An 11,845-nucleotide genomic window follows, 5' to 3' on the forward strand; every position below is an offset into this window, starting at 1 on the left:
GAGCCTGTGGGTAAAAAGGTGGTATTGGCTGGTTGGCAAAGGAGGAAGTGGGAGGTCAGGCAAACCCTCGACCACACCCTCAAACCTGCTGCTTTTGTGCCTAGGAGCCTGCGGAGTGAGATGGAGCTGGGCATCTCCTCTGAGGGCATGGTCTAGGGAGATTGTGGTCATACTGCCTCTGCTAGGTGGGATTGTAGTAGCTATCCCTATTCTTGTTATATGGAGTATAGTGCCACCGACGATAGGGTTGAGTATATGTTCCTAAGGTGCAGAGGGTGGTTCGGGAGTTCTTGCTACTATGTAGGACCTCATTGGTTGTTGCTGCAAATAGTTTAATCTTATCAAAAGGGAGGTCTTCCACCCTGGACTGGAGCTATTTGGGCACCCCAGCTGCAAGTAACCAAGAAGCTCTTATTACCACGGCGGTGGCAGTCGTCCTAGCCGCCGTGTCAGCTACATCTATTGCAGAGAGAAGGGCTGTCTGGGCAATTGTGTGACTTTCGTGAATAATGCCCCAGAGGATGGCTCTTTGGGTGTCTGGGAGGTGTTGCATCAATTCTGCTAGCTTAGAATAGTTATTGAAGTCATGGTTTGCTAGCAGGGCTGCATAGTTGGCTATGCGAAGCTGCAGGGTGGCTGACGAATAGACCTTTTTCTCAGAGGTCCAGCTTCTTGTGCTCTTTGTCAAGAGCTGCTGTTTTGGCATGCGGCGCTTTCGCTTGTTGATTAGCCGCATCTACGACAAGAGAGTTGGGTTGTGGATGTGATAATAGAAAATCCAGGTCTTTCTGGGGTACAAAGTACTTCCTATCTGATTTTTTACAGGTTGGTTGGATTGAAGCAGGAGTTTTCCAGAGTTCGTCGTAGACCTCCATTATTGCCTCATCAATCAGAAGTGCAATTCTGGATTGTGAAGTGGGGCGTATGTTCTTTATGAGTTGGTGTTGCTTCTCCCCTACTTCTTGGAGGTGGATGTCCTGTGTAGCTGCTACTCTTAAATAGCTCGTGAAATTGTTTCATGTCATCTGATGGCTGAGACTCAACTGGTATGACAGTGTCCTGTGGATGTGAGGTATCATTGATGTGGGATGAAGTCTTCTGTAGCTCCTCCTGGTCATCAGAGAGTTGACCCTCCTCTTCCTCATCCGAATCTGCAGCTGACAATGCTGTTTGAGTCGGGGATGGTGGAGGTAGCCTCCCAGAGGCCGAGGACAATGCCCGGTGTCTCCTCCGTATCCCCCGGTGGTCCCATGGTGCCCAGTGAGGCGGGTAGTAGGGTGGAGGGTACGGATAATCTGAATACCAGGGAGAGTAAGGTGGTCTGCGCTGGAAGTAGTAGGAATGATGAGTTGCAGTGGAGGAGGAGTGCTATGATGAGAAGACACTATAATGTTCCCCCGTCTGATATGGTTTCTCTCAGCCAGTTTTGGAGATCATGGATAGCGTGAGACAAACCCTGGAGAACGTTGCAAGGGGGAAGCTCTTCCAGTCTGAATAGGTGACAGCTGTGGGTTCTCACAGTTGTATCATGATGCGGCTGCGCTTGAGTGTCTCCAGGGGGCAGCATGAAGTTGGTGGAGGAGGAGCCCGTTCCTGAAGCCCATTCCCTGCATGTGGATTGTGCACTTGCGTGCGGGGTTTACTTCGGTGCCGTGTCCTTTGATACTGCCGGCACTGGTGTACGTGGGCGCTGGGAAGCGGTCTCCGATGCCAGGACTGATCTCTCCGGCACCGAGGCTGAACACGCCTTCACGATCGCGGTGCCTGTGCTGTTGCTGGATTCCCCGGTATGGAGGTTGTGCTGACTGTCCGCTTCTCGGGGAAGGGCTTTGAGGGCAAGGATCTCACTGGAGATCGACCCCTTTTTGCTTGTGCCTCAGTGAATGGCTCAGCATCCCTTTTTCTCTCCAGGTTTGTGCTTCCCTGGGAGCCCTCCGGCTTCATTGCCTTGTCTACAAGCAGCATGCAGAGGCGAAGCTCCCTGTCTTTCTGGACTCTGGCCATGAGAGAGTGGCACAGGTCACATTTTGGGGGAACATGCGTCTCCCCAAGACAGCGGATACAGTCTGCGTGTCTGTCTGACACTGGCATAGAGTCTTGACAAGCCTGACATTTTTTAAAGCTGGAGGAGCCTAGCATTGCGTCCCCTGAGCGGCTATCAGCCAGCGTTCGTCAGGGCTGCCTCTGACTGTTGCTACTGTTAACACCTGCAGCTTTTCTTTCAGTTGATTTCTGCCTTTTTTGTCTTCTCTGCCTCTTTTCTCTCCTTTTTTTAAGAGAGAGAGAGAGAGAGAGAGAGAGAGGGCTAGGCTGATGGAAGAAAGTCGTGGTTTTTAATGGCCGCCCAGCGGCAGCTGCTTGATAAAGCCAGTAGTGTGAAATTACCAAAAGAACCAAAGAAAAGGTCTTTTGGTTTTTTTAAGATGAAGCCAGACGATGGAAGAAGAAGGAAAAGGTATCGAAGGAAGGAGACCAGTGAGGCTTTCCACTCCCTCTGAGAACTGAAGAGATTGAAGAACTCCATCTGAGATCGAGGACAGGAGAAGAGGAACTGAAAGGAGGGGGCGAGCTGCACACGCGAGGTGACAGTCAAGGGACAGCGCATGCTCCCCTTGTGCATGCGCGGCTTGCAGTCACTGCTAGCAAAAGACTCCGCTCTGAGGCTCCAGGACGTCGCCACGCCTGACGTGGACATCACCCGAAGAAGAACCAATTAGCCACATATCTGCCAATGAGTCTTTTCCAGAGGCACTAATTGCTATCTAAATGGTCAGAGAGCTGGCTCATTTTTTAGTCTTTGGCACGTCAGGACATAAAAGCCTGGCCTGTAATAGACCCAGGGGAGAAAATATTGGCCACACACTCTGGGGAGGAAGCGCCATATTAAGGCAATCAGGGTCTTTGGGGTACCTTGATATGGGCCCGAACTTACACAGAATGACAGTCATAAGGTGCCATCTCTGCTTCCCAGCAGCCCCAGCCTTCAACCAATGTTTCACCATTACCTAAGGACTCTTCTGTGTTGAGGCCCAGCAGCCAGCCAGTTTTCTTGACCATCTGGCATACCAGCACTGAGCTGTCCCTGGTGCTGCTGTCCTCCAGCCTGCTAGATTCACTGTCTGTACTCTTCAGGCTCCAAACAGCAACTGCTTGACACTAGTTCTACATCGCCTTTTGTATGGATCACTGAGTGGCTGCTCTCTATAGCCTTTCCCTAATTGGCTACTTTCTGAGCAATCTCTCTAGGCCACTTGGAGGACTTAGCTCACTGTTCCTTTCAGGAATGGAGTATGGTAGAACCTTAAGGTCTCTAGCAGGGGGCCTCTGATCCTCATACACCCCGTCACTGGGCTCATGTCATGCAGGGCCAATAAGTGTCTCTTGCTATGCAGGAATGTGACTATTAGTAAATTGCAGAACATAATGGCTGTGTCTACACTGGCAAGTTATTCTGGAAAATCAGCCGCTTTTCCAGAAAAACTTGCCAGGTGTCTACACTGGCCACTTGAATTTTCGGAAAAGCACTGATGATCTAATGTAAAATCATCAGTGCTTTTGCGGAAAAACTGTGCTGCTCCCGTTTGGGCAAAAGTCTTTTTCCGGAAAACTGTTCTGGAAAAGGGCCAGTGTAGACAGCACAGTAGTGTTTTCTGCAAAAAAGCCCCGATCACGAAAATGGCGATCGGGGCTTTTTTTGCGGAAAAGCGCATCTAGATTGGCCACGGACACTTTTCCGGAAAAGTGCTTTTCTGGAAAAGCATCCTGCCAATCTAGACGCGGTTTTCCGAAAATGCTTTTAACGGAAAAGTTTTCCGTTAAAAGCATTTCCGGAAAATCATGCCAGTGTAGACATAGCCAATGTGTTGGATTTTGCAGCACTGGGGTTCCCAAGCTGCAATGCAGCAGATGCATGCATATCTCTATTTTGGCATGAGATCATCTTGCACAGAGTGCATCAACAGAAAGGGCTACTTCTTTATGGTTATAAAAGTGTTGGTGGATTATCAGGGATGCCTCACTGACCTCAGTGTGGTCTGGTCAGGGAAGGTGCATGATACTTAAGAAAGAAGGCAATTCAGAAAGCTTCAAACATGGACATTCATTACCAACAAGCAAATTTCCTATGGTAGTATTGGGTACCTCAATTCTGAGGTACCCAACTTCTTGCTCCACAACCTCATCAAGCTATATACCACCCACCTTAACAGCACCAAGAAAAGATTCAACTACCAGCTTAGCAAATGCATGCTGACAATTGAATGTGGTTTTGGTAGGCTGAAGGTGTGCTGGCATTGTTCATTCACAAAACTGGAGCTCTGAGAAAAATATCCCAAATTGTTAACGCTGCCAGCTGTACCCTGCATGGTATCGGTGAAGCAAAGGGGGAAGAGTTGCCAGCAGCATGGAGTTACCAGCCACCTACTGAGTATAAACAGCCAGATAACAGCTTTGTTGTACCATTACTTTGTCTAGTACAAGTCAGTTTGCACATCCAGGGTCCCTCCTTTTGCACTGACCTTGCCTGTGGTTGATTGACAGGATTTGACTGGATTGCAGTCAGCTCTTAAAAAGGCTCATTGCACAGCTGGACCCTTCAGTCACATGTCCCCCATTCTCTTCCTTTTCCTCCTCCTCCTCACTTTTCTGAGCCAGGCTCTTCAGAGATATCCACAGCAGTGTGCAAGGTGGTGGTTGGAGCTCCACCGAGTAAGACATGCGGCTCTTTATAAAAGCAGCAGATCTTCAGTGTGGCACCAGATTGACTGTTATTCTCCCTGGCCTCCTGATATACCTGCTGCTGTTCTTTCACTTTCTTGCAGAGTTGCTGATTCCTGTCATACTCTTTCTCCTGTATCCTCTGCAATTTACTCATAGATGTCCACATTTCTACATCTGCTCTGTAGGGGTATGTCTACACTAGCCCGTTAGTTCGAGGTAGGTAGGCAAATGAGGGCAACCGGAGTTGCAAATGAAGCCCGGGATTTTAAAATCCCCCTTAGTCCGAACTCCGTGCCCACGGCTACACACGGCACGGAGTAGGTAGTTCGAATTAGAGATCCTAATTCGTTCCACGAGGAGTAACAGTAGTTCGAATTAGGATCTCTAATTCGAACTACCTACTCCGTGCCGTGTGTAGCCGTGGGCACGGAGTTCGGACTAAGGGGGATTTTAAAATGGTGGCGCCCGGGAACATGCAAATGATGCCCCCCGGGATACTTAAATCCTGGGCTTCATTTGCAATTCCGGTTGCCCTCATTTGCCTACCTAGCTCGAACTAACAAGCTAGTGTAGACATACCCTAGCTCTGCCTGTACAGCACCTTCTTCCCACAGGCCCAGGAGATCCAAGATCTCCTGTCTACTTCATCAGGCACACATCTGGAGCCCATGGCTGGCATAGTCAGCTGTGCTGTTACAAAAATTAGAGAGCTGCTAGGTATGCTTGCTGAAATGGACAATCAGGAAAAGGAATTTCACAAATTTGTCATGACCGCTGTTCTGTAGAGTTCACAACTGGGATCAGAGCTGTTCGAGTTGATAAAGGTAACACAGTGCTTCAACCTCATTATGTGGACTGTGATTCAGTGCACCTCACGGTAGAGGCATTACTTTATAGGCATAATGGAAAGCTTACACTAGTGTAAAAATATAGGTGTAGACATATGCACAACAAAATCAACACAAGGAAGCTTATAAAGAAGCCTCTGTAAATGTATGCCAAACATTTAAAACAATCTGAAGTTAAAATGGTTTGCATGAAAGGGGTGGGAGGCGAAGTAAATATATAAGATTTGGAAACTTTTAGGGTATGTCTACACTAGTTTGAGCTAGGGATGCAAATGTAGCCGACCAAAATTGCTAATGAAGCGGGGATTTAAATATCCCAAGCTTCATTACCATAATCTCGCCCACGCGTTATTCTGCTCAACAGCTGATTTGAACCAGGAAGTGCACTCCGGGACGCGTTAGTTTGAATCAAACCCCTTGGTTCAAACTAACATTATTCCTCATTTTTTGCAGTCTTTTCGTGTTCTTAATGAGCAGGGGCAGTGAGGTTGTGGAGCCAGTATACTCAGGCCTTGCCAGTGAGGCAGATACTGGAGGAAGTAAGCTCGCTTTCACAAATAGGGAAGATTGAAGATCATCATGAGTGTAAGCTGGGGCAGGAGATAGAGAAGCAGATGAAAACTGAGGTCCTCAGCAAGGGAAGGGGATGAAAGAATAGTTCCAGGGGCAACAGTTGTATCTATTTCTCCAAGTCTGGTTTATTTTCAAAGGGCACTTGAACAAGGACAGATCTTACCCTCACTAATAAACACTTCACTGTCTTAAGAAGTATGAGTCCTCAGAAGATTATTTTGCTGTTGCCTCATCACTTGTTTGCTTAAACATAAGGAATTGAAATGTATGTGTACAGATCCTGTGTACTTCCACTTTGGTCCTAATTCTGTCAGATGCATGGGGCAGACTTTGAAATAAGTAACCTTATTTATATTTTCCCCCATGGCTGCAATATGTGACTTAGGGAGCTGCAGAATTTTCCCACCTCGGCACACTAGTTTCAAATCTCTTTAGCTTTGTATAAGATAGGCTAATCAATTCTCCAAAAGGCAATTTAATCATAAAGTGGTTCTATGCATCACAGCACATTTCTCAGACTGAGGACTTCTTTATAATGAAACTAGGAAGTGACTTTGTTTGAGTAAATCGAGATATTAAACTTACTGATATTTTCCTAAGAGCCTAATGAAGCTAATTCTATGTTAACTCGTCAGACGTTATAATATACAGGTAAACACCACAGGAGCTCACAATGTGAGTGAACTGTTATCTAACTAAGAATATACATACAGAATTCTGACTTGAACATAACTGTTTGGCATCCCATTCTGTGTTTGACATTCTGAAAAATATTCTTACGTGTACAGCCAGATTTACTGATTGTACAGTGAGTACATTTGAACAATGCAGATCTGGAAAACCTTCCCACAACCAGACCCCTCACAACAAAATCCATTATGCAAGAAGAAAAATATTTTATTTGAGTTCCACTGTCTTGCTCACATACAGTTGTACCAAGCGGAGGAATTGCATGTGGCTATTTCACAATAATAGAACAAATTCCCACACTGTCAGTCTTTTTCATTAGTTATCATTAAAATAAATGGTTTACTGGTAGATTTTAATGTAGCAATCTATAAGTTTAAAATGCAGTTTCTTCTGTAATAGGACAACTTTCAATTATTAGTACTGAATTTGGAACACTTTATACCGATGGAATAAATAACAAAGCATGAAAAATGTGAAGCAAGTAAGCTAGCCTGCTAAAGTGCCTTTCTTTTCCCACCAGATAATTACTATATCAGAACACCTTATTATATAAAAAGCACATGTAAATTTTTCTGTTAGCCAAAAAAGATTATTACTAAAACTGTCGTTTCTGTAGTTTTTGAAAGACAAATCTAGTATTTCATGTTGGAACATTGACTCCTGCATGCAGATAACAACATTTGCTTGCTGTAACCTTTGTTTTTACATCTTCTATGTGGGGAATGTTAACAAAAAGTTAGAAATGATCAAAATAAAATCAGATCTCTCCAGGGATTTCAGCAGTCAGGGCTTTTTTAAAAAAAAGAAAAAAAGCATAGAAGGCCCACCTGATTCTGATCACATCTCCTTAAAATCTGGGAGAAAATGTGTTGAAATCCATTGATCTTGAAGTATAAAACTGATTTAAATTAGATCAATATCGGATGTTATTTATTATCCCAAATGGCACATACACACATTCAATGGTAAAATGCTGAGCTATCTGACTCGCAGGAGATTGAAGCAGCATGGAGACATTCTATAACCTAGAATGTGGGAGCTCATTTTAATCACACTTTTGAGCCTGACCCTGCATTGCTTACATACTCTGAATTCCCCCTTCAGGCATGCAAGGTATACAGGATTAGTCCCATTGTATTTGAAAAGTGAGGATGCTATTAAAATCGGTTATATTTAAAATGTAAATGTCTGTTACTGTTTTGGCCATTAGCACTGTGCATTCTGCTAAGGATTTGGGGACATAACAGTTTTTTAATGATAAACACTTTTATCCAAGCTTTTTTTGTTATTTTAAAAAGTATTAAATCTTTCCTGCTAAAAATCTGAAGCCATTCACCCTGTTGTAAATTTTCAACCAAAAATCATTGTATAGCAATTCATGTTCTAAACATTTTAAAATTGAAAAATTAGTTTTACCAACTGAAAGTTCAGTAACTTTAGCCACCATTAAGATGTATTAAGTATCTACACATTTTCCAAATCTTTGGGTACATTATTTCTCAATTGAACTGATATTCAGTAGAAGCACAATATGATACGGTATTGTTAATGCATATTATGATTGCAAGTCTTTATAACAATATTTTTACAGCATCTTTGCAGCAGTGTTGGGAAAAAGGCCCCTTTTAATGCTCACTAGAGTATGAAGCTCACAACAAATCGAATTCTGTGAAATCATGGAGGCCATGGGAGCTAATGGCACAGGAGGTGCTTAGCATCTTGCAGGACTGAGCCTTAAATGTTAGCCAAGCACTTCATTGCCTTGGCAGTCATTTTCGAACACACATGCTTGTTTTCAATTTAAAATATGCTGGATATTTTGCATCCCTCTTTTTAAGTGTTTCTACCTTTTGTATCCTTTTGTCAGGTGTCTTCATGTCTCAGAGTATTTACTACAGTACTACTGTATTTATTGCTGAAACTGTAATTAAGATTTGTAAAACATTATCGCTCATGCAATATAATAAAATAGTTTAAAAAAGTTATTGTTGCCTTATATTTAATTTGCATTTAGAATTTCTGTAAGAAGTGCATATTATTCAGGAACACACTCATTTCATGTGAACTTTGTTTGATAGATTTACAAGAAATTAAATTTTTCCACCAAATCACTCCTATATTAAGAGCCTGTCACTAGTCCCCAAAACTTGAGGCTTCAAATCCAGTAATAAGCTCTTTGTAAGCAGACATCTGTGTTCTGTGTGTCTGTACTGCACCCGTAGCTTGAAATAAACTATGCAATTTGAGCAATGCAGATTGCGTAGCTTATTTCGAGTCAATTTAGAAATACAGGCAGTCCCCGACTTACGCGGATCCGATTTATGTCGGATCCGCAGTTACGAACGGGGCTGCCCTGGAGTACACGGACTGCGGGACCTCGCGGTCCTGCCGCCTGTGTACTCTGGGGCTTTCTCTGCGTCTCCCTGGTCTGCAGACCAGGAAGACGCAGAGCAAAGCCCCGGAGGGGCCCGGGCATCGGGGGGGCTCGGGCAGCGAGGCAGCCCAGGTGCGCCTGGACTGCTCCGCTGCCGGCTTCCCTGAGGCTTTGGAAAGCTGCCGGGGAAGCCGGCAGCGGGACAGCCCAGACGCCCCGCAGCTGTCCTGCTGCCGGCGTCCTCAGAGGCTTTGCTCCCCGTCTCCCTGGTCTGCTGGTCTCCAATTTTCCTGAGAAACAACAATTGGAAAATGAGTCTGAATTATAATCCCACAATTTAACAATTAAATTAGAATTATATTTTATCTCTTCAGCAGATACTCTGTTCAGCAGATATGCTGTTGATGCACACATGTAACCTTGTTTATTATAATGGGAGTTAGAAGAGACTTTATCCTGTTCTTTCTCATGCTCTCTCTGATACATACTTTGTTGTACCAAATATTTACTAGCTGGGTTCCAAAGCGATCTGTGACTAGTTTCTCTATTTCTCTACACACACAAATAAGCTAAGATAAAGTTAACTTTAATATCCCTCATGAATCTTAATTCCAGACAGAAGGTGATTGTTTACTGCTGTTTGGGAGTTTGGAAGGAAAACCACCTGAGAGTTTTCTCTAGGTGATGTGATACACAAATAGAGTTTCACTATTATTTACCTATTAATATTGCAAAGATTAGAGCTTTTATACATCAGAGATTTTCTCACTGAAACAAACATGCCTTTCTTACCTGTAGCTTGATAGGTCACTGCCTTTTATGTTGAACATAGAGAAAAAGATTTCTTATTCTTTTCTTTTTTCTTAGGCTATGTCTACAATACATCTTATGCCAACATACCTTGTGTCACACACAGATGAGAATAAACCACGCCCACGAGCAGTATAAGTTATACTACCATAAGCACCCATGTGCACAGTGCTATATTAGTAGGAGACCTTCTCCTGCTGACATAGCGTCTACTAATCATGGAGGTGGTTTTATTATGCCCATGGGAGAACTCTTTCCTATTGGCATAGAGCAGGGCTGGCCAATATGTGGCTCTGGAGCCACCTGTGGCTCTTCTGAAGTTAATATGCGGCTCCTTGCTCAGGCACTGACTCTGGGACTGCAGCTATAGGTGCCAACTTTCCAGCGCTCAACTCCTGGCTCTACCTTCTCCTCCAAGCGTATTGCGCCCTTGCTCCTTCCTTCCACCACAGAGCCTCCTGAGTGCCATGACACAGCCGATTGCAGTGGGCAGGAGGTACTGATCAGTGGGGCTGCTGGTGGGCAAAAGATAGATACTGGAGACAGGAGAGGAGGCTACAAATCAGATGGGGACTGCTCACAAATTACTGTCACTCTCTGGCAATGCACATTGGTAAACTGTGGCTCCTGGTCAGGCTCAGGTTGGCCACACCTGACACAAAGCATCTTCGTTATACGTGCTGCAGTGGTGCAGCTGCATCAGTACAGCTGCACCTCAGTACACGTAGACATGGTCTTAAATTGCTCCCCTTCACTGGTTCCCATTTTTCTGACATTCTTTTATCAAGAGAGGAAACATAAATTCAAGAATACTCCCTCTAACAGACGACTGCAGACTGTTAGAGAATTAAGTAGAGTTCACCATTAGTTGCTTAAGTATTCTTAAATTATGAACTATTAAACAGCCTGGTTGCACATAACAGCTTTGTGTTTGGCTCAACTGACTCAGAGTTTCATATCCAGTAAATTTTCAATAATTCAGCAAAATGCATTCCATTGCCACTATAATCTCATTAGATCTATGCGATAAATTAGAAGAACTGCTTTTCTTTTTACTGGAAATTATAGACTGTTAATAGATTGTTTCCACTTCAGGAGTACAAAGGGTACATTTTTCTCCTAATTCTTTGTGATCAGTCCCCATCTGATTTGTATCTCCAAATAAATACTTGAAAAATAAAAGCAGTGTTAAGATCTGGTGGTAGATATTTGGTTTTTAAAGTACAACAAAAATATTAAAACAGCTAAATCACAGCATACAGGCAGTCCCCGGGTTACGTACAAGATAGGAACTATAGGTTTGTTCTTAAGTTGAATTTGTATGTAAGTCGGAACTGGCTCCAGATTCAGCCGCTGCTGCTGAAACTGACCAGGGGCTGACTACAGGAAGCTGGAGGCAGAATTGCTCTGCCCCCAGCTTCCTGGAATCAGCCACTGATCAGTTTCAGCAGCGGCTGAATCTCGAGCCTGGGACAGAACAGCTGGGCTGCCAGGTAGGTCCCTGCAGGACCAACCCGGCAGCACCCCAGCTGCTCTACCCCAGGGTCCACAACAAAAGCCTGGTCTGCTGGGGGCGCTCCCTTTGGGCGCCCCCCCCCACCCCCTAGCATACCAGGGACACGGGGAGCAAAGCCGCAGCAGACGGTCCTCAGCAGACCAGGGGCACCGGGAGCAAAGCGGCGGCGGCGGGGTGCCGCGCCTCTGAGGCTTTGCAAAGCCTCCGCCTCCCCGTCTTTGCTCCAGGTGTCCCTGGTCTGCTGGAGACGGTCCCCAGCAGACCAGGGGCACCCGGAGCAGTTTTTCTCACCCCGGAGGTCGAGGTGGCGGGACC

The 11,845-nt window shown here is 44.9% G+C and overlaps 1 protein-coding gene across 1 annotated transcript in view; it reads left to right on the forward strand.

Moving 5' to 3' along the window:
• The window catches only part of FAM171B (family with sequence similarity 171 member B), a 253,681-nt gene that overhangs the window by 71,629 nt on the left and 170,207 nt on the right, over positions 1-11,845 (forward strand). The window lies entirely within an intron of this gene.

The sequence above is a fragment of the Pelodiscus sinensis genome, chromosome 7 (assembly GCF_052426305.1).
Source record: "Pelodiscus sinensis isolate ZL-2025 chromosome 7, ASM5242630v1, whole genome shotgun sequence".
Lineage (NCBI taxonomy): Eukaryota > Metazoa > Chordata > Testudines > Trionychidae > Pelodiscus > Pelodiscus sinensis.